Genomic DNA, 27951 nt, shown 5'->3' on the forward strand with positions numbered 1-27951 from the left:
ACCGTGCAAAACTTCATCGTAAAGTTTCCCGAAGAGATAAGTCGGTGTAACTCCCTTCGGAGTTGATGTTCGCTCAGAGTTGGATATTGTCACAGTCTCGAAGACAAAGTAACCAGATGTGATTTCAATGAACGTTTCCAACTGATTCCAATCGACGTTGGTCAATTCTAGTTACAACGCTTTCTTTTTCACACTCCAACCGCGTATCGTCTCGTTCGGTGTACCATTGGGTCGCTCGGAAAGTAATTTCGTTCTCCAAAATGGAGAATGTATAATTTAAGAAAATGTTTCTACGCTCTGAAAATATCGTGTTTCATTTTCACCGAAAATTACTTTCCGAACAATCCAATATTATAGAAATGGTATACCGGTATAGAATTAAACCATTATAGAAGTCTTCTATATTCCTATTATAGAAATGGTACACTATTATAGAAATGGTATACCGGTATAGAATTAAACTATTACAAAAGTCTTCTATATTCCTATTATAGAAATGGTACACTATTATAGAAATGGTATACCGGTATAGAATTAAACTATTACAGAAGTCTTCTATATTTCTATTATAGAAATGGTACACTATTATAGAAATGGTATACCATTATAAAAATAAACTATTCAGTACCGTCTATAGGAATACTTTCATATTTTCGTCGTTCCAAAAACCAAGTAACAAAGTCAATTCCAGTGTAAGATTTCGACGATAGAAATATCACCATGGAATTCTTCTCTGCATCCTTCTCCGTGAGAATATTAAAAAAATTTGTCAGTTTCCCAAATCGAATCACAAACAATTGATAACAGTTGAAAGCTTCCTAGTGACCCTTCGCGTTTGGAAATACTGATCATTCGCGTTTGGAAATACTATTGTATTTGTAGTCTAAGTGTACACGATTATTCTGAAAACGATTCGAACAACAACGGTGGGAAGGTGATCGTACGACCTGCCGAGCGTTACACTTCCAGAAGGAGCAAACGTTGTCGAGGATGGCCGCAATGTCCTGTGTCACATTTCACCAGCGGCCGTGCAATGTTGAGTTTCGCGTTGGCGGTGGGAACGACAATCGCGTTTAAAAAAACCGCAACTTCCTGCAGCTAGCGAATTCGGGGACACTGTACTTTCCCTCTTTCGACGTGAAATCAGTTCGTTCTGGAATTATGCGAGAAACGAGGCCGTTGCAAAGCACCGCGGCGCTGGACAGCCTCCTCCGTATCGAGTTTACGTAAAATTTGTACAAGCCTGCTCCAAAATCACATGAATATCGTATTTCAGGGTCGCCGATGTCCCTGATCGTTGCACGCTGCAAATACGAAAGCCTGGACGATCGTCCTGATATTGAATCGACAGGTGAAATACTTATTTAAATAAAAATGTATCAAGGGATACAGTAACAGTCGTTATAACAACGACGGTTGACGTTGTTGACCTATTTGTACTTTGCGTTTTGTGTATAGTCCTTTGAAAAATATTTCTCTTATTGATAGAAAATTTTCTTTCGTAGAAAACAATTATTGTATTAACGTATATGGAAAGTTTTCGTGGATTGAGTAATCGGTGCTGTTTACGTTCTGGAAACGGTATAATTTTTAACTTGATAAATGGATCAACAACGAACGAGGAAGAAAATTTAAGAAATTGTATTCGGTAAATTTGAATAAGAGTTTTTTTAATTGTGAAACTGGTTGGTTCGTTTCCAGTAAACGTGAAACGTACCGCGACCCTTTTTAATGCGTTTCGTTTCGATTAAGGATACGGCCGGGCAATAAATACATTCGCTGAAAATTCGCGAGCGATCGTGATTGGTAACTGGCAAGCATAATGGCTTTCTTTCACGTTCACAACGACCCTGAAAGTTTGTAATGCGACACAGGACGTTGCGGTTGATAGATACCTTCCTTTTACCAACGTTTCCGTTTAGACGAGTCGTGAACACTTCCTTAAAGCCGGCAATCTGAACGTCACTGGCAATTAATTGTTAAGATATCCTTGACACTTTGACGAGGCAGAAGGACGTACGTATGATGCTATCGATTCATTGTTTTTATTAGCTCTTATTCGTACGAACGAATGTCTGGAACACGCAACACGGTTGAATCTACAAGCGTCCTCCGCACTTGTTCAAACTAACAAGAAAATCTGAATAAATTTTGCTCCGTGAACTTTTCATTTACCCTGATTCTTAATTACTTGAATATATTGTCTACAATTTATATAGAGTTTGTCTCGAGAGAAGACTGTAAATATTATCGTGTAATTTCTAGGGATTTATTTCAATAGTTTCTACAAGAAAAATTAAAGCTTTACAAATCTATATTTCTTAAGTTTGTTTAGTTTCGAATAGTTTATTCCAATATTTATAGTTATTCCAATAGTTTCTACGACAAAAATTAAAGCTTTACAAATCTATATTTCTTAAGTTTGTTTAGTTTCGAATAGTTTATTCCAATATTTATAGTTATTCCAATAGTTTCTACGACAAAAATTAAAGCTTTACAAATCTATATTTCTTAAGTTTGTTCAGTTTCAAATAGTCTGTAAATTTTATCAATCCTGTACAGCATCCCATCAGAGTTCGTATCAATGATTTTCTTTTTTAATTATTTTTCTCATTTATTTTACCATTCACCTTGTAGTACTTTTATATCCATATTTATGCATTTAGATAGAATCTATATGGTATATATATTATGTACTTGATCCACAAAGCTTTCAAAGTGGTCCATTACCAATTTACAAAAGGTATAGAATACCCAATTTAAACAAAAGTTGAAGAAGGAGAAATCTTTCCCAACTGTACCCTTCGATATCGAGTGATACTCGCGAAATCCATCATAGGGAACTGTCGAGTAAACATTTTTCAATTACGATGAAAAGAATGTGACGTGACAAAGGTCAGCTTGATTGTTAGCTGGAGGTCCGTTATAGCAAACTGCATACAATGCGAAGCACAATTCCAAGATATCGATCGTGTCATTCTCTATGCAGTGTCCTTCGAGATGTAGATGGAGATAAACATTACTGAAATATCCTCGACGCAGCTGCTTAATCGTAAACCTAGTCAAACAAACTTAAGCAAACGTAACAATCTGCCTTCTTTGCGGAGAATATTTCTTCGAATCGTTTCAAAAATCGAATACAAAAATGAGATCGTGATGTATCAACATGTACTAAATAAATATCTCTAATTTTTTTAAACAGTTCCAAGTAAATACTTTACAAAACTTTGACCAAAAATCAGTCATCTAACAGCTGACAGACAAATTGACTGAAATCTTGCATTAGAATCGATCAAATAATATTTTCTTACTGTTGTAAAATTTTAATCGTACAAAAGTGTACCGAAGAGGATCCAAAAACAAAAATCGAAACATTGTATCAAATTTACATCGAATCGACTCTTCCATTGAAAATTTACCATCGAATCGAACGATCTATTTTTTAGTGTCTTAATTTATATATTTAATAACCGCTAAAACTTTCTTTCGAAATTACAAAATCATATTTGCGCGTTTCCCCACCTTGAGCGCAATATTCGTATCGTTTTTATTCGGTTTTAGCGCCTCGATACGATTTTTCCTCACAATCTGAATACAAAATCGCTGATAATGAATTACAGGAAAATGAACACCGTGTTCTTAGTCGCGAAAAAAGTCACGAGTCACATTGAAACAATTTTCAAGATCGCGCACCACGTCATTGGAAATGTAGACCATGGTCAGTCCTGACCACAGGATACTCTGGTGTACACTTTTCACTTGACGTGTATTCGCTGAGCGTTACTCGTGATACACAGGACCTAGACTGATTTGTTCTTGTCCGATGGGTTAACATGTGAGACACCGCTTGGTAAGAAATGGAGCAAGAAGCTCCAGATCGTCCGGGCGAACAGAGAGATTTAACCGCACAATTGGACAGGAAAGTGTTCGGTGATCGTAACGCGACCGAGTGTAAAAGGAAGCGAGAGAAATGTAGAACAATCACGGATGAATAATTAACCCGCGCCTGTCATTGAAGAAAACGGACAAGACTCCAAGGCCGATGAAGGACACCTCTCACGCAGGTGAGAGGATAGCGGTACTCGCAACACGTCATCGCGACCTCCTGATTTCTCGATCGTGATTCTTTTCTTTTTTTTCTTTCCTTCTTTTCATTTTTTTTTTTTTTTTTTTTTCTTTTTCGATAAACCAGAAGCAACGTTACTCACCGTTTCGACGCCACCTTTGTTTCTGCCCACACGCTCCGAACAAAACATTGCACAGCGATGCGGTTTGCAATACCGCAATTGGACCCAGTAGTAATTACTACGATCACAATTACGTAACAACGTCTTTGTGTAACGATTGCCTGGTTATAATTGTCTCTCGAACACGATTGTCTTTGTCGTGATAATGATACGACTTCACCGCGCTCCCAGATTGCAATAATCAACCGTGAGGAGATTAAGAATGTATAAATAAAATTGTGAATTAATACCGTGCGAAGGGCCAGTTTGAGTCTTTATCGAATTTAATATTTGTGGGTCTTCGTGTCTGTAGATATGTGAATGCGTAATAATGTGAAATAGTAGAATTCTTTACGTATTTCTATATATTAGATTTTACTTGAGAAATAAAATTGCATCAGCAGAGTGTGTTCGAATGCAGATTGCAATAATCAACCGTGAGGGGATTAAGAATGTATAAATAAAATTGTGGATTGATACGGTGCGAAGGGCCAGTTTGAGTCTTTATCGAATCTAACATTTGCGAAACTTCGTGTCTGTAAACATGATCGTGTTGTACGCGTAATAATGTGAAATAATAGAATTCTTTACGTATTTCTATATATTAGATTTCACTTGAAAAATAAAATTGCATCAGCAGAGTGTGTTCGAATGCAAATGATTTTAATAATCAGTCGACTTTTACCACGTAGTACAGATCTACCACTGTGCAGTATCTACAATTATTTTCCAGTAATTAATTTATCGAGGAAAAAAAAACAGTGCGATATTATGACAAATAAGAAGAGACAAAGTCATTTTTATTCGAATGACAAAATGTGCTGCGACACAAAGAAACGTTCGAAGTGATTTAAAACTGTCATTCGATGCTATCCAAAATCATTTCCAAAATTATTTCCAGACATGAAATTTTCAAGACAGACTTTTCCTGCAGATTCGATGCTTCGGTGGAAAACAATTCAAGAATAACAAAGAAGGATCACTGACGACAGTGGAAATTCCCAATTCATCGAACAAAGAATTTATAAACGTTTCTTCCCTCTAAAAACGATCAGGAGTCATTCACACCGCTAATATTCCCAAACGAGAATCAACTTTTCAACAACGAACATCATCCTACGATCGAACAAATAACGAAAATGAACACGTTCAAATGAAAATACAAAGATTTGAAATCTTTTCCAAAATTGAACAACGAATGTATACTCGCTAATATTCCCAACTGAGAATCAACTTTTCAACAACGAACATCATCCTACGATCGAACAAATAACGAAAATGAACACGTTCAAATGAAAATACAAAGATTTGAAATCTTTTCCAAAATTGAACAACGAATGTATACTCGCTAATATTCCCAAATGAGAATCAATTTTTCAACAACGAACATCATCCTACGATCGAACAAATAACGAAAATGAACACGTTCAAATGAAAATACAAAGATTTGAAATCTTTTCCAAAATTGAACAACGAATGTATACTCGCTAATATTCCCAAATGAGAATCAATTTTTCAACAACGAACATCATCCTACGATCGAACAAATAACGAAAATGAACACGTTCAAATGAAAATACAAAGATTTGAAATCTTTTCTAAAATTGAACAACGAATGTATACTCGATTGAAATTCACAATAAAAAGCAAAATAAATTTAAAAAAAAACTTACAAGTAAAGTAACTTAGCATTTTAGATAATATTGGGTAAAAAAATTGCAAGCAAATTTCACACTGAACGATTAAACGTTTATCTAAACTACCATCCATCGAATAAACACGTTGCCAGTAAATAGTTAACACAGAGTTGTGCGACGTTTATCGTTCGACAATTCTACCATGTTTGCTCGTCCTTAATGAGAAATAAAATAAATGAAAATATTGGCGCGCGACACGGTAACCCAGTGTAACGACGAATCCACATTGAACTTCGAAACGAAAGCAACCCGGTGAAAGGAATTACACGATACCTATTAGATTGTTCGAAAAGTCGTTTCGTTTTTCTTGGTGAAAATGCGTGTATATTTGTCGTTATGACGTGTGTATACGCGTCGTTAATTTGTACTCATAGAACGAAAATTTCTTGCTGATTGTTTCAGAGTGTACAAACGTCTCATTGAATTACATATTCTTCAATTTGGAAAACGAAATGACTTTCCTCGCAAGAACAGATACAATCGAAAGGCAAAATGTGTCCCAGTCGGAAACACCGAGCGTTGAAACGATCTTGACGAATGTTTCCGCGGTAGATCCAACCGAATGAAAGAAGAAGACATCAGCGAATGAAATCACCGTTTCCTCTCCGAAGCCGAGCAATCGTCGTGGAAGAATGCAGTCGTGAATGCGCGGCTTCGAATCGGAAGAAGGTCGTTGCATAAAGGCTGCGTTGGCTCATTCACGCGTGCAACGGCATAACGGATCCCGCGAGAATATTTATGCGATCCGACAATCGGGATTACGTAACGAAGAGTAGAACTGGAATAGCGGGAACTGGTCCCCGTGCGATAATTGCGCCGACTTAATCGGTCGACGCACGCGTCCTTCGGGCAAAAGTGGCCTCAAAGAGAAACCGGGAACGATCTTTGCCGAAGGCGTCCTTATGTACACACCACCGAGCCAACACACCGATAAATATTTGACGGTCGCTGTCGTTTCCAGCCTCTAATTAATAACAGCGCGCGACGGGTGTCAAACGTCCGTAAATACCAACGGTTTAATTCTCAGTGGTTCCCAAACATTCTTAACCTATCATCGGCCCTACCAACTGACCCGGATTCGCGTAAAGATAACATTGCGATCAATGGAACAGATTCGAAAGGTTATATCGAATATTGAAACGTTAACGAATCGTTTCTCATCTATTTAACACGTGGTAGACATCGTTTCGTTGCTTTACGGTTGTTGGTTTACTTTCCGGTAACGTTCGATTTGATGGTATTTTTTACTTTTTTTTTTCTCTTTTTCTACTTTGGTTGGTTCGATCGTTAGGGCCACGTCTCGATGAGAAGTTGAAAAGGGTACGAGAATTTTCGACACTGATTTATAGAATCGATCTTGAGAAATGTGGTACCGGTAAGAATGTACGGTACACGAGTTGAACATCGTGTCGCAGAATTTGCAAGCTTGTTACGTAATTGCAAATTGAGAAAAAAGATCCGAGGAACGTCGGGTCCGAAAAGCATTTATTTTTGAAATACAGCCGTTTTAAGTTATGCCATGAATTATACGCGGAACTTACGAATTGACACAAGAGATAACGAATGCGAAGAGTATCTCGAGTGTGTGCAAAATATTCAAGAATTACGTACGAAAAACATCTAGAATATTGTAGACAGTAATCATCGAATAACCGAAGAAAATTTGTTCTTCCTATTGTACTTTATATCTTGGATCGAATGAAAAAATGATCGATTTCGGAAAAGATCGGTACCTTCCTCGGTTGAACGATCAATTATCGGTTCATCGTGACATCTAACCGCCAATGAGGATCGTTTCGCAAATTTGTCACGAAGTAACGACTGAAAGTGTATTTTAAGAACAAAATACGTACGAGAACCTCTATTAGAATTCCACTTCGTTAATTGGTACCATTGTACTTTATCTCTTGGATCGAATGAAAAAATGATCGATTTCGGAGCAAAACGATACCTTCCTCGGTTGAACGATCAATTATCGGTTCATGGTGACATCTAACCGCCAATGAGGATCGTTTCGCGAATTTGTCGGAAACTAACGATCGAAAGTGTACCTCGAGAACAAAATACGTACGAGAACCTCCCTTGGAATCCCACTTCGTTAATTCGTACTCGTGGAACGAAAATTTCGCAACAAGACTATCCACTCACCGTTTACATCGCGTTCACCAGATCGATTCTATCTCGAGCAGAGATTCCAGCTCGGAAATCGTTGTTTCGCGAGTTCTCGAACGAACGAACACGAATGAGAACACGGCCCGTAAACAATACGTAATAACAATTTACCGAATTACCAACGAAACTAATCAACCGAAGGGAACGAACGGTAACGAACACCTGGCAGCTTCGAACTTTTAACGAGGCCGTAAAGAATCCTTTGTGTTCGGATAACCATCGGTGGATCTCTTTACCCGGGAATGAATATTTATCGTGCATAATTAATAAGCCGTATGAAAACGATCGGGGTCAACTTCCATGTAAGATTTGACTCGCTCGCGTCCTTACCACACCTGTTTATCTACCTGCAACAATCGCCTTAATGGCACGGCCGGATCCACGGCCGATCATCGCGCGCAAAGGCTAAAGCAAATATCGCGCGTGTGTCCCCCTCGTCTAACCGAACAACTCCGGGCATTGTGTGCAACAAAAGCCTCGTAGGACCTTCGGTCTATACAAACGAGCAGACGTCCTCCAACGCAGCAAATTTCCTTTGTCCTAGTTAGGCGTGTAACTACCCGCAAACTTTGCTAACTCGTCCATTAGACGATGTCGATTCTAATTCGAATTACTCCGATACGGTTCAATCGGCACGGTAACCCGACGGATTCCACGCGTACGAATTTTCCCGCGCAACGATCCTTTCATAGGGTATCGTGGAGAATCGATTCGCGAAACACGATTTGGAAATATGAGGGAAAGTGTCGAAATTGTTAATACGTCGCTGGTAAAGTGACATCACCCGTAGATATTTTGACAAACGTGTTATCGTACAATGTACAATTTAACTCTACCGCTGATTTATGTGTAATTAAATTTCTTTTATCGGGTTGTTCGGAAAGTAATTTCGTTCTCCAAAATGGAGAATATATAATATTCTCCGATATTAAATTTAAGAAAATGTTTACACGCTCTAAAGGAATTCGGGTTAATGTCCAACGCGAAGAATATATAGAGGAACAAAGAATTGAACAATTTTCATCTAGCGATCCGGTAAGATAGTCGTTTACAATATTTACACAATTTTTGTCCACTCACTGCATATTGTTTTTGCAGCTCGACAATGCATCGAAGAGACAACCGACATGTTAGTGAATAATTAAATTCACATTTCCCGAAACATTGAACATTCAAGTCCCCGAGAATTAATTGGATTCGGGCTCCGATCGTTCCGTAGAAAAAGTAACATTTCGTCAAACACCAGCAAACCTATTAAAAATCCTGGCGCGTTGAACGTCCCCGAGCGTAAAATTTTCGTCCAGGTTAACATTTAGCAAATAAGCATCGTTCACTGGGCGGAACAGGACGACAGTGTGCCACGAAGGGACGATGACGTGTGGTCACTCGACCCTGACTTTATTTATGTTTCCCCATAGCGTCAAAGGCAGTTACACACGTGCTACGAAGGCCTCGCTCGCGACTCCTTTGTCTACGCATTTCGTTCAACGGCTCGAGCCGTAGACCTTGTCGCCATTACACATCCGTATAACATTGCAATGCACAAGCGCGGGCATTCCATTGCATTTTGTTTCTTCGACTCGACTCTCTTCAAAATCGAAACTTTCATCGTGCTCCATTCGCGAATCGATGAATCGATTCAAAACTCCATTTGTCCGCAATTTTCGCAAGAAAATTCTTAATTACGAACGATTTCAAACGATTCACCGTTCCTTTGTCCCAAGGTTCGCTCCGTTCTTGTACAATGCACATTTGAAACGGATGCAAGTTGAGCTTAAAATTCTTTTTCAGGCTAAAGTTCTGAAATTGCTTTCCACTCTCGTGTACGACTTTTGAGAGTGTTGCTCACAGGTACTCTGTTAGGTTTGTGTCAAGTGGCGTTGTTGATTATTCGAAAACACAATTGTTCTTTTACGAATTATTTCTCCGTGAATTTTTCCAGTCTAACCGCGAATCTTATCTATCACGATGTACACGGTTTTTAGAACGATTGATCATTAATTACTGTAACTGTTGAAATTTAATATTGAACGAATCTGACCGTAGCAAATGATTTGAACTCTAATGATACAAATCTTACCGTTTTTACGTAAATTTTAGAAGAACGTTTCTAAACGTGTGGCTATGTATATCGACTGAACTAGCAGTCCATCTATTCCGATTAACGCTGCTACATTGTATCGATTATTTAAATATTCAATTTTACTCAAACCCCGGTCCACCTACTCCCACTAATTCTGCCACATTGTATCAATTATTCAAATATTAAACACAATACAACGATACCTCGATATTTAATAGTAATTGTACAAAGTAGAATTTTATCGTTCGACTGAATATTTCAAAGTTCCATTCCCCAAGAATTATCCAAAATCGTGCAAACCAACGTGGTTAAATGCTTTTCATCGGGCCAGAACCATTTCCGTGATTGAAATTGAATAATTTCTTACCACTCAGATTTGTCATCCGTTATCCGTGCACGAAGACTCTATTTACCCGTAATTCCTCCTATTCGTTACCACACATAGGTGAAATCTTTCGCAAAAGCTTGCTGCTTAACAAACACACGGATTTCAGCAACCTCGGTCACTCGAGGTCACTGGAGTTCACGTGAGTTTGCGTACGTTCACGTGAGGTCAGGGTTAGCTCAGGTTATTATCTACTATTATCTATTATCTACTATCTACTATCTATTATCTATTATCTACTATCTGTTATCGATTATTGGTTATCGGTTATCTGTTATCTATTATCTGTTATGTACTATCTATTATCTATTATCTATTATCTATTATCTATTATCCGCGAATCCGAGATAATTCGGAGTAATCCGATAATCTAACACTGGTGGTCACTGGAAGTCACCCGAGGTCACGTGAGTTAACGTGAGGTGGCTTGAGGTCATCCGACGTGACGCGAGGTTCTGGGCTTACACTCGCCACTCTCTGCAATCAATTCCACAATCTTCGTACATTGTAACACGAACGTGTGGCAACCCTATTACATACCGACAACGAGAGACACGCGACGAGGAAAAAAATATCCTTCTCCTTGAAGGAACAAATTAGACAAAAAAAAACCAATCGACGAAATTCGATTGCGAACGATCGAGTTTCGTCGTCGTCGTACGCGATTCGAATCGCTCGAACGAGACGTAAATCTTCGATTCGACTCAATTAGAGGACGCGTGTGTCGCGAAACGATACGTCAGGTATACTTACGTGCATCTGGCGTTACTGACGAAACGAATTGAAGCGTTTGAGGACAGCCAGCTATCGGTTGACATCCAGTCGAACGCACATGCATAATGCGTTCCATTGAACATAATCAACTAGGAAACGCTTCGGTGAACCTTGAGAACCGACCTTGACTCACGTAGGAAAGCCTCTTAATGTGTGGATGATCTCACACGCGTGCACCTAGCGGCGGGCGCGCACATGTCGCGAAACGTTTCCAGAAGCCTGTGTCTCGATGCGAGAACGGAATAAACATCGACTTTTTATCGTCGTCGGACGAAAGTACATTCGTTCGAACGATGGAAGACCGTGTTTGCCTACGTGCCGTAGATGGACGCGCCGGAGCGCCATTCGTCTTATCAATTAGGTAACGACAAATTGAACGACAAATTGAACGACACGGAGGAAAGCTACCGTGTAAAATTACAGAGGGTTCGAAAATATCTCACCGTGCGTATACTACAAAGGTGAGTCATTTCTCGATCCACTGTGTTCCAAACAGTTGAAGAACTTAACCGGAACGTTTACAGGTACCTATAAGTGACACGTATTGGATTGTTCGGTGAAAATGAAACACGATTCTTTCAGAGCGTGTAAACATTTTACCAAATTATATATTCTCCATTTTGGAAAACGTAATTACTTTCAGAACAACCCGATAGATATATTCCATCTTATTTATCAGCGTGGTTCGTTATTAGCCACCCTCGCACGTACCAGGTGCGAAACTCATACACGACGGGATAACGGCGATGGTTTCTCGATCTTGACAACGAAGCGGGTGTGCAAGACAAATACATACGTGTCAGATGTAAACGGAACGACCGAGATCGTCCTACTCTATCGTAGGACACTGTCGCGTCTAAATATAAACACCACGTATCGAATGCACATTGTTCGCGGCGACCTCCCTAATAAACTACTTCCTCTATGACTTTCGTGCTTTCCTCTTACGTCGGAACGAATCGTCGACCTCCGTGACAATGCAGCGTCGTTTCTGATCCCTGACGTCACTCCGCCCGTGCGTTTGTCATCCCGCTGAAAATACCGGCTTACGACGGTGTATTGTTGTTTGCCCGTAGGAATCGTATTTTGACGGTTCACGCTCACGAATTCCGTACCGTGGCCGAGCCGTACCCTCCTTCGTCGTTCGTTTCCTTCCGTTCGAGCTCTTCGCGATACTCGAACCGCAAAAAAGGACACGGCGTCGTTCCGTAACGCGTACGTGTACAGTTACGGGGCAGGAGTTCGTAAACTGAATCGTACGCGACGAAAATTCGTTCGTTCTATCGCGTTCTTAGAAACCGTGGAATCTGAACGAACGATATCGAGAAACGTGGACAGCTGGTGGACGAAAAGTGCGAGTTGTCGTTGTTGAAAATATCGGATTGTTCGGAGAAGTCGTTTTCCAAAATTGGAGAATACGTAATTTAATCGAATATGTTTATATACTCTGAAAAAATTGTGTTTCGTTCTCAATGAAAAAAAATAACCAAATGAATTTCCGAACGAGCCAATGCGTTGCAACGTTATTTCTTTCGATACCCACTGCGGTGGAGCTTCTTTTTTTTCTTTTTTTATTAAACGGAATGTTTCCATTGGGAACCAACTGTGAAATTTCTGTCTCTAAAAACGTAACCGTTTGCGGTAAGAACGTTCGTTTGGGATTCGAACGGACCGCGAATTGGAACAGACGCAAAGTTATTTTGAAAACCAACATCCTGTTGTTTGTCGGGTAGCAGGATGTCCCTGGAACGATTGTTCCGACACGATAATGATCCAAAACAGTTGGTCGGTTGCGTGGGGAACACTGGACAGAATTTAGTCAACCGAAGAGTGACTTGACTCAAAAAAACATTCTATAGTTGTGAGCGGTGTGTACGTTTACAGGGGGATACATGAGTGTATACCACAGGGTGCGGCAGTAACTTTGATCACCTTGAATATCTCCGTTATTTTTAGAGACACAGAGAAACTTCACCGACAAATGTTACACGGTACGAGAGAAGTCACGACGTTGATAATTTTGGAGGTTTGTAAAATTATGTATATACGTATGTCTGTATATATATATTAATCGTGTACAAATTTTATAGAATTATCGCAACATTGAATATACCAGATTGCTGGAAATCCATACACTTATCGATGTTCTCGCTTCCGGTTTGATCGTATCCCTGTAATTGGTCTTTGCGTCGCGTATATCAGTTTCGCGTAGATTTACACGTAAATTTTACAAAAGATCTAAAAATACGTATCGATCGAAAGAAAACGTACATTGTTATTCGTTCGTTATTAAAGATTTTCTTCCTCGCGGGTTAACGCGAGAGAGAGAGAGTAATCTAGCCAAGGAAAGGTTCGAACGCTCTATAGGGAGTAAAGACTCGAACGTGAAAAGCTGCGTTCAAACGGGGTTAAGCTTTCTCCGTATCGTTGTCTATCGTTTTACTAGGAAGTCGCTGAAACAGATTTATCACTGTCGTTTCTCGAAAGTAATAATTCCCTGACTCAGTGATTACCGCGTTGCGCCGCGTGGACAAAAGCTTTCGTCCCGGTCTCACCTACGCAAAAGGATTTCTCCCGCGAAAACGAGACGGAAAAGACGAAGAAGAAGGAGGAGGACTGCGTTCACTTTCTCGTTTCACGGAGCGAACTGTGTCGCCTGAAACCGGGTCGTTGGGAATATCGCAGAGAAAGTGAGAGTACGATCGGCGAACCTCCTGCGATCGTGATGCAGCTGCTGCTGTTCGAACGATCTCGTGAATCGGGATCTACCGCGACTCCTGGCTCGGGGAAGATCGTGCAGAGGGCAGCACCTCTTTACGGAAAATTTTAACCCTCTCTTCCGCTCGAGAGGCGATCCTCGATCGCCACTTAACTCGGTGTACTTTCTCCAATTTGGGAAACCATCGTGGTTTGGAATTGAAATTGAAATTCAATTACTTTCTCGTAAATATGTAAACAGATGTAAACGTTGAAATGTAAATGCTCCGTTTTAAATTAATTACACGATTTGATGTTATTTCATCGAGGTGTTAATTTCTGGTAGCAGAAAAGCTTCGAGCAAACTTAATGGATGATATTCGATGCAGGAACGAAAGTGCACGAAGATGATTCAATCGACTCCGAATTGCGCAATTTATTTAAAATTAGATCGGTTTAACGGGAAATTAGATATTACAAATACATTGATCCTTTTCAAGTGAAACACTACTCGCTGTTTTTCGATTCACTTCGTTAACGATAACGGTGTTGATTCTGGACTTACTCGAGTTACGAGCGACAACATTGGGAATTCGAGTCACCGAACAAACAAAAGCGAACAAGAAAAGATACTTCGAATTCAAGTAAAAAAAAACACACGCAAAAAGTGGGAGACTGAATTTGTAAATATTAACCGAGGATAAACGTCTTCGAGGAAAATTTTTCGAAGAAGTAACACAACATGGAAGCAACGTCGATGGAACTGGCAATTTGGAAATTTGAATTCGAGTAGAGTCCAGACCTTGGATCCCCCTCGATCGATCGCAAAAATCGATCGACACGTGTAACCGTGAGTTCGCGAATAATCGAATCGAAGCTAAAGATTTACTTTCGGTTACACACCGGACCGGAGCACCGTACGATCAAAGTTTTGAGTAAAACGCGAATTTCGAGGCAAGGACTGTACCTACATCAGCATAATCGGGAAGGAACATCGCCGTGGATTAGCATAACAAAAGCTCGAAGCGAGCCGAGAAGATGCGAAAAGGCGCGTGTTCCACCTAAAAATATTATTTTCGAAGAAATACGATACCGTGTGTATCCACTCTCGTCCCGCGAACAAGAAAATATTTTCCGTTTCTATTTTACTTTTTCGTACGTAAGGTCGAACGAGTTACCGTGTCGCGATTCCGCGCAAATAAAATGAAAAATCGAACCACGCGGTTAGAAACGAAACACTCGTTCGACGTACACTCGAGGTAACATCTTCGCTCGATGTATCGTGTAATTTAACGACTCGACGAAGATTATTCAACGTCTTCGGGAAGCGATCCGTTTCATCCGGAAGAAAAATAAAAAATGTAACTTACGTTAACCTACGACAACACTATTAATCTTGAACAAGGTCTTCCCCCGCTTTCATTTTTATCTTGTTTTCGCGTTTCGTTAGATCTCTGATTCACCTTGGATACTCTTTATCACCCACCGGTCCGTGTCTTCCTCGTAAATGAATAAATCGAATCGTTTCGTAATACCAATTCCTTCTTCCTCTTCTACCAATCGTCCAATTGCTGATATTTGCATCGAATACGTAAATATACTGGGTCCCTAAAGAATTTAAAGTATCGAATATTTTTCTATCCGATGGAAATCGTACGAGTCGATTAGCCTCTGATTGTACAAAAAAATATACAAGATATCGAGCGGTAATTTAAAAAATTTGAATCTTCTCGATGAACGAACGCCCTTTCGGAGGAGCTCGCGTCGAAACGGCGACGAAAACTTTTACATTTAGTTAAGTATCACGGGCGAAAGCGAGCGAGCGAGCAATCGGCGACGAATTTCAATAGTGTATCATTCCATAAGCTTTCCCACACACGCTGTCGACTTTCGATTTAGCCCGTGTCTCGGGGTCCTCTCTGCCCGAGGTGAAAGACGAAGAAGCGTGTGCTCCGCTTCTACCGTAGCTCCTCTGACCTATTCACCCACTTCGTGTTTAGCTTATTCCCCCTCCGCCATTGTTCACCGACAGACAATGAGCCCGAAGGAATTCGTCCCGACGACTCGCACGAATTCTACTTTCGACGATCGGAAACAAGGTCGAGAGATCGTTTTCCTCGCCGACGAGCCATCGACATGCATCAATCCCATTTGCACGTGACGCGCCGAGGAACGCTCGCGCATAAAACTATTTATGGAACTGGTAGAAAGTGAATTGAACTTGGAAGGTGACTACCGGTGTCCGTCCCGAGAACACCGTGGCTCTTGGAAAATCGATGAATCTTCCGCGCCATCGGACGTACTCGTTGTTCCAAGAGAGAATTTAACAACGATAGGAACAGAGTCGAGATGGAGAAGAAGAACGAAAAGGATCCACCGCCACAACTTGGACTAGCCGAATTCTAAATGCAAGGAGGAGTCTCGACGAAGTATAGAACCCGATGCACGTGTATACACCGAGGCTAGAATATCGGTCATTTTCCGTACGAAGAGCTTTAAATACGAGAAGGTCGAGACGAGTTCTATTTGTAACCGAAGAACTTAACGAAAGGAACAATGGAAACCTTGCTCGTCGTTGGGTGAGGATTAATCGTTCGGTGAAAAAGATTGTTCTTTCTGGACGAAAGACGTTACTCTTTTGGATGATTTGTTGCTCGGTAAGGGCAACGATGTACGCTTTTTCTATTTTTATTCTTTCGTTGAAATTTAGAATTTTGTAAGAACAACGAGTCCACTCGACGATTTCGATGTTTGGGAACTTCGTTTTGCGTACGAGTGAACGTTAACGGTTAATTTCTTGTAGGATTCGTACGTACTCGATATCCCCTCGTGGACTTGGAGGTTTCATCGGAAAAAGCCCCCCGATCGAAGACATCCCCCGTGAGTAATAAATTCCAATTGGAAGTGATCCCCTACGGACGAAAGTTCGTTCCAGATCGATAAGAGCGATTGCGGAGTCGAAGTAACAATCCTGGGGCTCTATAAATACATTTTCCGTGAGACGTAGAAGCCGGCTGACCTTTAACCTCGAAAGGCAGACGGCCTAAAACCAATGTGCTACAGAACCCGTGCATGTAGACAGTTCGGTGGCATATATTTCGGGGTCGTGACACACTTAGCTCTTCGAACGCGCGCCAACCGTGTCCCTGTTCGATCCCTTACGAAGGCCACCAACCGCCCGAATAATACCTCCGATATCAGCCCGAATAATACATCTTGATACGCGTGCTACATTCGACTCCCTGGCCCGATGTCGGCATAATACAGTCTTTGTATTTCACGAGCATCGACCTCGAAGCGTGCTCGCCTAGCCGTTTTCCACCCATGGTTCAATCGACCGACCCGATTACGTTTCTGCGACAAAATATTGTACATACACCGGCGATAAGTTCAAGATCGTCCTTTTCACCGATACAATTCCAAGAATACGATCAACAATCTTGAAACGATCGCGTTTTAATCGTTATTTTCAGGAACAGACTTCATTTTTAAGTCCTTGCGAGCATACCTTTTTTTATCACAAATTACGTTTCGACCAGCGACTTTGAGCTTTCTCGAACAACGATAATGGAGTTTCAAGTATTCTAAAAAGTATAAATTAACGTACACGCGTGTAATAACTATGTAAACGAAGGTATTCGTTTTAGAATACCTTCGAATAGACTAAAAAAGAGTACGAACTTGGGAAAAAATTGGAAAGATTGATTTAAGAATACAACCGACAATCTTGAAATAATCGCGTTTCAATCGTTATTTTCAGGAATAGACGTAATTTTTAAGTCCTTGCGAGCATACCTTTTTTTTTATCACAAATTACGTTCCGATCATCGATTTTGAGCTTTCTCGAACAACGATAATGGAGTTTCAAGTATTCTAGAAAGTATAAATTAACGTACACGCGTGTAATAACTATGTAAACGAAGGTATTCGTTCGTCGGTTAATTTATTTATAATGGAATAAAAAAGAGTACGAACTTGGTAGAAAATTGGAAAGATTGATTTTACGTGAGGTAAATCTTGATCGTCGGACGTTTTATTTATTTAAATTAATAGTTCGCCTCGTACACAGTTCCGAACTTCGATATTTCATAAAATATTCTTTCTCGCAATCGACTGTCAACGATCTCAAATGACATTTTGTTATAGGTCATAATATTCATGTCAACGGCAGCTGCCGGAAAATAAATACAAAAATTTAACCTTCTAAATAAAAAAAAAAAAAAGAAGGCATAAACAACCTTCACATTTCGAAACTGATTCCATCCAACTAGTGAACGTCACCCTTGTATTTTATCCTCTTCCGCAACTTGCAAATTTTCTTCGTCAAATTTCGCTATACTTCCCTTTCTTTCTCCAATCGAACACTATATAACCCAACAAAAGTTTCCAATCCCATATTAGAAAAATACAATACTCGACGAAATATCTACACACGACCAAGAGACGCTCTCGTACAGTGTCAATGAATAACAACGAAAAGAAGCAAAGTGCAGTATCGTCTCTCGGGTTGTCACCGAGCTACCCCATCACTGTTAACCGTATCTCGTTCAAAATTCATCCGCACCGATTAAATTCTATTTAACGTATCCTTTCGACTCGACCACATGGTCAATCATCACAATCTATCGAGTATCCGTTTTCTAAGAAACGATACTGCATTACCTAACCCCGATTTCCTCCACAAAGATACCCACCCATGATAACAATAAACACGTCGCGAAAGATTCAATTTTTCGTTAATAACGCGAAGTCAGTGGCGAGAACATCTGTCGCGGTCTCGGTTCGAGAACGAAATTTAAAGGCGATCGTTCGTATCGTAAAACCATCGTTTCCCGAAAAAAGAAGGAAGCAAAGGTCGTAGAGATCGATACGAGCGAACGAACGAACATCGTCGTCGTCTCTTCTAGCAAACTGACCGAAAGGCACACGGTTAAACGTTTCCCGCTTTTGCGAGGCCGGCTCGACGAGCGTGGCCCTCGCGTGCCTCCTCGTGCCCGCCATTTACGGTTTTATGCATTTACGATTATTGACACGGGCCTCGATTGCCCGGCCATAATTGCGAGTGTCTGCCAGCGACACGAGGTATACTCGATTTTACAAGCGTTCGTCGAGCCCACCGGTCCCCCGTTGCAACCCTGGGAAAAATCACGCTACGTGCTGATCCGCCTCGCCTCGCCCCTTGAAAAATATCAATTTCCTCGCGCGCGATCCTTGTGACGTGAAAGTGTCACGTGACACGGCGAAACGAATAAAATATGTAGCCGCCGAACGCTACGAGACACGAGATAACGCGACTGGATTCGAGTTCCTCGTTTTTTTTTTTTTTTATTCGAGATCGGGCACGGTGGTAAAATTTTATAAACGTTCTCGTCGAGATTCGAGTATCGCACTTTCGCTTTTAAATGGAGCAAAATCGAATCGAGCATCGAACGATGGTATTCATTCGTACACGAGTTGTTCCTTCTCGTGGAAATCTATCCGGTTGTTCGGAAAGTCATTTCGTTTTCCAATTTTAATTCTAGTTTCATAGTTAATTAATTCAGTGGGTTTTTATGTAAGTATTTGTGATTTGTAATGTTAAATAAATGTTATTAGTGACATTTTCATGATATTTTTTATTCTTGAATCCCAAGTATTTGTCCAGGTCGTACAATTTTCGAGACGTACGTTAATATCCCTATTATTCACGAATGCAACGTTCGGGTCCATTCTTTCCTAATCTCGTGAATAGCTACTATAAAGGTAACGCTTTTAACTCTTCGGAGCAGAGTGTGTTAAGAAACGTCCCACCTTCTCAATACTCTGACGCGCATGGATATTTTCCAACCCACTATAAAGAACTGAAACAACTCCATAAAAGTTGCACAGTGAAACCGTTGACATTCCATTTCATAATTAAGTATCTAATTGATCTATTTTTGCATTTTAGTTATTTCGTATCACGTCGCGCGTTTAGCAACGTTGTTTCAAAGAGTGTCGGATGATCACTCAACAGCTACGCGACTCTACGTCTCATCCCCACCACTACACGAACCATCGCGCGCTATAACGCTCCCTCGGGGATCTTTCACGAGTCTTCGAACTACACGCGAACCGTTCCATATTCCGATAAACGGTTCCTCGGTTAAACGACGTTCGAATAAACGTCCAGTTTATTCGAACGACGGTTCGCGTCTAAGCAACGCTTGGACAGGTACAAAGGGGGTTCACGAGGTCGTCAGTGTAAAGAAAAGGCGGGAATTCTTTGTCTCCCCGGCGACCCAGAAACCCGATTCTTTCTTCCTCTCATTTTTCCCCGATCCGCGATCGTAGGTGCGCGCACGAGCCGCGTCGCGAGGGCCTCGTTAGTGAAAGTTACCTTGGCACGGCAGTGGGGGAGAAAGTGAAAGCTGTTTCCGGGATAAGCCTGGCGGCCGGAGCTTGAAATTGTATCGAGGAGGCGGACTGATATTAATGACTGCCCGATTACACGATTCCTGTCCATCCACGGCCGTATTTACGACGTCTGGAACGGACGATAACGCGGCGCATTAGAATACCACCGTGTCGCCGTTTAACGGTGTCATTACGGACTCGTAAACTAATATTATATAACGCGGTCCGTGCGTGTGTCTCGGAAAGAATTTATTATTCTCGGTAGGCCGGCCAGAATTAATGGCTACTCGATTACGCCAGTTTTCGCGATGTATATACTTACCCGCCTAAGAAATTGGCGATCTCTCGAACGATCGTTCCTTCTCGTCTCGGATTGAACGTCAGAAATGCCTACGCTGTACTATTATATTTTAAAGACAATCTACTCGCATCGTGATATTTACCGGGAAGATAAATCTGATTCCCGACCGATGAAGTAATTACGGTAGAAAGTGTGACAATACACGCCCTGTATTACCAGTTCAGCGACGTTGCGCCGTGCCGATGGATTTATGTAACTAGCGGGAAGAAAAGAATTGTATGTCGGAAGGGTGGGCCGATATTACCGACTGCTCGATCGGTGTGAGATTTGCCCGTGAGTGGGTTCGTATTTTAGGTACAATGGCTCGGGGAAGTATTCGAACGGTTGCGATTTCAAACGGTAATAAACAGGATGTAAACGTTGTATAGATAGATTATTTTCAAGAAATTGACACGGTTGCGATGAGACACAAGTATGAGCTCATGACCAATTATGGAATATTTTATCTAAACACGTGTAAGTCGTAAAAGTATTCGTGCAATCGGTCACTACGATATTAGAGTTTTTTTCTAAGTAATTATATTACCTTTAATGCCGAGACAATTCATGCTGTACGTTTATTTTTCATCGTTTCTTTTTTTCGTATTAAACAATCTTCGGTTTGACGAACGTACCAAATTGATGTAAGTTGGTAAAGAACTTCATTTGCCAGTATCGATTCTTGTAATTATACGATCCATTAAATTACTAATAAAAAAGGTAACGTAGCTTCCGTGTGCAATTACACCAATTTCACGTCCGCGTGTAAAAGTATACGATTTGACAATACGGGTATAAAAATATATAATTAATTTTAAATTGAAGATTCGTAACTACGGATATTTTATTGCTTATCTTTGAAATATGGTCCTTCTGATAATTGGAAAATCGGTCACGTAAATGAGGCAATCGTTTCTTGGAAAGTTACTCATACCTGGCAAAGGTTAATTTATATTTTAAGGTCAATATATTCAATTCCTGACGCGTATTTAATTCACTCGTCGAACCCGAGATTCTCGGATGATTTTCATAAAATATTAATCATTTTACAAATTACATTTACAAATCGACAAACTAAACAAAAAATAACGATTGGACAATAATTGGGAAATAATATACTGTATGGTACATTACACGCTTAGAAAATGAATCGAAGAAATATGTGTCTCAATTTTTCCTATTACAGAATCTAATAACTAATGAATAGTTTAAGTTAACCTATACTAACTAACAGTAAACTAATAGTTTAAGTTAATAGTTTCTTATTATAGAATACAACGACCATAGAATAGTACCTATCAAGTTAGAAAATAAAAATTGCCTCATTTTCAATTATTTAACTCTTCCAAGTATAGATAAGTATCCCGTTAAATAAATCTCGTATTTTCCATTTCCCCCTTATTGATTCGTAGCCGGAGTTTTATTTGATCGTTTCGAACATTTCCTTCGAAGAGAAAAAAATCGAATTGCAATTTCTACGAATCGACAATTTTTAACCACCGAGCGAAGTGGTTTTATTTTTACGGTCGATCGTTTCCTGTGAGACGCGTGGCGCAAAAGTAGGAAGGAAAAAGATTCGTTTCTTCTGTATTGGTTTCCTTTCTCGAAACGCGAACACAGAGTAAACGCGGCGTCGTTCGCTCTCGAAAAGGGAAAGGAGACTCGAAAGTGGAACACTGCCAATGGCCCGATGACCTCCTGACACACATTTCTCGCTCGTCTCAACGAAAGTGAAAAGAATCGGTCGTTTATAGCCGGTAGAGATTTACAGCCCCCCGGTACCTGACGAATTGTATTTCATCCAATTACTCCGCGTTCCACGACAAGCGTAAAACGGTCAATTTGCAACGCGTGACGGACGCTACGAAATACGATTATTGCACGCGAAAATCATAGACCCTCCCGAGCTCATTCTTATCGTTTCTATGGCCATATATTTACCGGCACTGGCTTTTACGAGGTTCTCTGCTACGTTATGCTCGATGCTTTGTCTCTTACAATGTATACCATTGATTACGTACACCAATGTTTTCCGAAGTGAGAGCACGAATTATTGGGTTGCCCGGAAAGTCATTTCGTTCACCAAAATGGAGAATACGTAGTTTAGTAAAATGTTTGTACACTCTAAAAAAATCGTGTTTCGTTTTCTCCGAAATGGAGAATATGTAATTTAAATAAAATGTTTGTACACTCTAAGAAAATCGTGTTTTTATTTTCAATAAAAAAAAAAAAAACGAAATGACTTCCCGAACAATTCAATAGAAGAGAGATCTTAAAATCGCGGAAGAAAATGTTCAATACAGAACAATTTTCTATCGATAGAAATATTATAATTTTCTTCGTAACAATTTTCTTTGCAACATCGTTCGAATTTAACAAGCGTAGGAATATACCTTGTAGAATTTTAAACCTACCGTTCATCTCGGATATAGAAATTTTTTATTTTTCAAAGAGACTCGGAAAAGTTTAGCATCTCTCTGGTGTGTAAAGTAATAACACAGATTCGAGCAGTACCAGCATATTTACTCGTCCAGATTTTATAGTCAGAGAAGACGTGTTACGGTGACGAATAATAAATAAGATTTTTTGCGCCCGTTTTTGCGCGATGACGCGTTCAATGTTGCAAAACTTTGTACATCATCGGGAGAGAGAAAAAAAAGAAAAGAAACGCGAAAAACATCGTTTATTTATTAATCTCGATGAAATAATCTCGTCGCTGGTGCCACGAAACGTGACTGCACACCTTTCGAGTACGCTCTTGAAATGGATTGAACATAGATACGAACGCCAAGTCAACGAGCACTTCGAACGAGGAAGATGGCGCGCTAATTGTTATTATCCGGAGCACGGACAATAATTTTGGAAAATTGTCAAAGGGTACGAAGGAGCATCGATTCAAACGTGTTATCGGAACAACGTAATTGCGTAACCGTGGGAGAAAAGGTTTCTGAAATTTTCCAAAGTTCTCATCCGACGAGTGTCCCCCGAGGACCGTGAAATCGGACTTGGTTCTCAGCGTGCATCGATCTGAAATTTAGGTAAGAAACCGCAGAGAGGTCTGTCGAGCAGTCTGTGCGGTGAAAACTCGGTTTCGAGAAGTTGCCCTTGGAGCCTTATGACTTTCGTAAACATCGCTAGAAAGTCACGCTTTCTCTGGAACGAAGATGACCCTTGACGAATCATCCAGATTACCTTGGCAGACCCTCGTTTCGGCCAAGGATGTTTCAACGGAAAAGTAATTCTAAACGACCGATGGGAAACACGAACAGATAAACGCAAGACGGGAAGTCCCGTGGACTCAACCTTAAAAGCAATTATGATCGATGAGAGAAAACGAGGCGATACGTAGAATGTAAATAGACCAGCGATGGAAACTTCGAAGACGGATAGAACTAAACGAAAGAGAGGAAATAGACTCGATGGTAAACGCGTGTACTCTGGAACGAATAGTTTCGGATAGATTCGTGTTTTCGGTTCGTAGATCAACATTTGTAAATTGTTTGTACAACTATTGTACAGGGCTTAGTGTACGATTATACTTGTATTTATACTTATATTTAAACACGATCGTCTATTAGAATAGAGCGTTAAGAGAAGTTGGAATCGAATTTCGAGAACATTATTCACCAAAAGAAATACAATAATCTTGACCATGTGTCCTGACACAAATGATTGAACAAACATTGATGCATTTTAAATACTTGTATTTTATACGAAAATAAACTAGTGAGCTTGTCACGGTGAAATTTCTTTGAGAACTTTACGTTACCGAAATAAACGGGCGCAGGTTATTATTTTACGATCATTGATCGGTGAAAACATCATTTCACGTGTGGAACCTGGACGAAAACGATTCCTGAACCCGTGTTAAGGAGACTTTTTGATCGTTAGCATATGTCCCTGAAGTCTGACGCTAACTTTTTTCAACACCGTGTGCATCCTACAGGTTTTTTCTTTTTTTTCTTTTTCTCGTACGTTCAACGAAAGTGTTAACGCTCGAAGTCGTTGATAAAACAGAAGTAAAAGGCAGCAACGATGTATTTACTGTCGGCGTGTGAAGTCATGGAATAAACTGGTAGAACAATTTTAGAATCGATGACAGTCCTTGGTCAACAAAGAACCGGCGCAGTATTGGGCTTGAATTACCCTAGCCCTGCTTATTGTCCCGATATCCTTGGCTCCGTTTTTAGCCTGAAATCGCGGGCATAGGTGCACTTTGGCCTCTGTTTTACACATACGTGCTCACACGTTAAAGCCGGTACATCAACCACTTGAGTAAACGAGCACGTAACTTCGTTGTTCTAACAATATCCGCGGCGCGCACACGGAAATCGAACCGACTTTGATAACTGGAATAGCACGCGTTGCTTTTTCGCCTACTCGAAAGATCACGAACCCAATTCGCGAACTCGAGACGTTGTAAATTCACGATGAACGATACGCGACGATCGATCGAAATCTTTTCTCACGACAATGTCCTTCCAATCGATTTTACAAATCTCGTTCGATCTCCGATTTCACGACGGAAAGTTCGCTCGATTGTCGAAATCAATTTTCAAAGTGTCTCAAGATCCGAGATAGTCTCTGTGTATCGGTTGTAAGACCACGAAAAGCAAATTTCACACTTCCCATGGGAAAAGGAAATGTTTTCATCATTTTTTACAATTCTCACAAATCGAGTGCTTCCCACAAGCTCTTATCGGGTCGTTCGGAGAGTCGTTTCGTTCTCCAAAATGGAGAATGTATCATTTAACGAAACGTTTACACGCTCTGAAAAAATCGTGTTTCAATCTTCACCGAGAAAAAACGAAACGACTTTACGAACGACCCAATGAACAATGCACGGATCCTACACTCTTGTGCGAGTTTTGTATCGAACTTTCGAAACACTTGAAGAATCGCCAGATTCGATCGGAAATCTCGACAATTGGTTGTGTGTTGATATTATTGTGTATTGATATTATTTTTTACTCCGGTGGCCGAAGAACCGAACCGTCCCGTACCGATAAACGCAATTTAATAGCGCTCGGTCCCCAAAGTACCCAGTTAACGGTACAATTGAAATCGAAAGGGAGTACAGCGAATGTCATAACAATTGGCCCTGTTTCCTAGTAACGAGTCAAGTTTCCTCAAGTCACAGTTAATAATAGACACTTTCGGTCGTGGTTCCGTAAATTCTATCGGTCTGGATGACGACGGTTCATTCAGAAAGCTGACCGTTTCCGGTCCGAGTGTATCGCGACACGACATGGCGTGACTTTCGCCGGTGACCACGTTTATTAATAACAACTACATAACAGGTTGACCTTGGCTCCAAACGATAACGTCTCGACCAATTCGAACGCCAGAAAGTGACCTCTGTACGCGTGGAATAGAGATCGCGAACGATTTTCAGGAATTCGCGTACCATTGAACGAGGAGATCCCTTGTGTCTTGTCTCGTTGAAAAGCTCGTGTGCGCATCTTTGTCGGGTTTGTTGCGAACGAACAGCAACCAAGCGACTGTAACACGAGCCATGGAGTCATCGAGCGTTTTACGAGCCATTGTTCCATGGATCGTGTCGGTTATAAAGCAATCCGGGACGAAGCCGATCGGGAAACATTAGAGAACACCCCAGCTGCTTCGAGAGGGACGTATCGTGATTTTCGTTCACAGGTAAATTCGAAGGATGCCCTCCAAGCGATTTTTACGACTTTGTAAATCAATCGTTCTCCGAAACAAAAATGATCTCCGTGCTCGAGGTAACGTTCTACGTGAACAGACGCGAAGAGAGTATCGCTAGAAGCGCAAACGATACGAAATAATTGGATTGTTCGGAAAATCGTTTCGTTTTCCGAAACGGAGAATATATAATTAAATGGAAGAACGTAGAGAACGGAAACAATATTTGTTAAGTCATAATTCGACTTTTAGCGAATTCCATGGCGACGTTTCTGTCGTTGAAATCTCCCACTGAAATTGATTTTGTTACTTCGTTCTTGGAACGACGAAAATATGAAAATATTCCTAAAGACGATACAGAATTGTTTATTTCTATAGTATTAGTTTGTTCGGAAAGTTGTTTCGTTTTCCAAAACGGAGAATGTATAATTCAATGGAAGAATGTAGAGAACGGAAACAATATTTGTTAAGTCATAATTCGACTTTTAGCGAATTCCATGGCGACGTTTCTGTCGTTGAAATCTCCCACTGAAATTGATTTTGTTACTTCGTTCTTGGAACGACGAAAATATGAAAATATTCCTAAAGACGATACAGAATTGTTTATTTCTATAGTATTAGTTTGTTCGGAAAGTCGTTTCGTTTTGCAAAACGGAGAACGTAGAATTGAATAAAATGTTCGTAGACTCTGAAAAAAAATCGTGTTTCACTTTCACCGAGAAAAAACGAAACGACTTTCCGAACAACCCAATAATTGGGATCCGTTTCACGACTATCGACTATCGATTCGAATCGTTTCCGAATCGCGGATCCCGTGTACTCTTCGAAGTGATTCGATGAGTCTAAAAAAAAAAAAATATTCTCCAGCGTTGGAATACACCGGGCGTGAAAAAGAAAAAGGACGATTCAAGGTCTCCCCTTTAACGTTTTCAAAGAAATTCTCATTTTCACCGCGGAAGATTTTGTTTCGCGCCGCGAAAATAGGACAAAGAATACGAACTAACCGTGGCCATAAATCATTTCCACTTACCCTTCGACCTCCCCCGAAATCCATTACGACATTTCAGGGCCGAAAGTTTGCCAGTATCGAAGGCGTAACGGTCCGCGAGGAATCGTAAATCCCGAGCGGTCAAAAGAGCGGGACACGATGTTTTCCCAGTTTCAGGTGTAGTCGATTATGAGAGAAAAGTTGAGCTCGTAAACGTTTGCCGGTCTGTTCCTCGGTCCTTTGTGACACGCTCTTGGAAATATGGACACCGTCGGACAGCCGTTCGAATAAAGGCGATTTTTACGAAATGTATTCAACTCTCTGCGAACAAAGCAACGATTAAATTGAGAAGTTGACGTAGACCAGACAGAGAGTATTTTTACGAATTTTTCGCGACGATACTGTACGCTCGATAGAAACGAATTTTCTTGCTTCGAATGAGTAAACTTCGAAAGGAAATTTTATTGAATTAAACGATAATATTAACACGGTGCCCGAAAAGTTGTTAAATATAAATGGTACACTTTTATTTTCATTCTTGCGGCTATCGTCC

At 40.5% G+C, this 27951-nt stretch overlaps 1 long non-coding RNA gene across 4 annotated transcripts in view; it reads right to left on the reverse strand.

Moving 5' to 3' along the window:
- The window catches only part of LOC143147241 (uncharacterized), a 231661-nt gene that overhangs the window by 191654 nt on the left and 12056 nt on the right, over positions 1 to 27951 (reverse strand). For 3 of the 4 annotated variants that reach the window (XR_012992215.1, XR_012992214.1, XR_012992209.1), the window contains one exon: positions 23287 to 27719. This is a non-coding gene — a long non-coding RNA (uncharacterized LOC143147241). Of the gene's footprint in view, positions 1 to 23286; positions 27720 to 27951 lie in introns of those variants that run through there. The other variant, XR_012992208.1, reaches the window with a different exon arrangement.

This window comes from Ptiloglossa arizonensis, chromosome 5 (genome assembly GCF_051014685.1).
Source record: "Ptiloglossa arizonensis isolate GNS036 chromosome 5, iyPtiAriz1_principal, whole genome shotgun sequence".
NCBI classification, from domain to species: domain Eukaryota; kingdom Metazoa; phylum Arthropoda; class Insecta; order Hymenoptera; family Colletidae; genus Ptiloglossa; species Ptiloglossa arizonensis.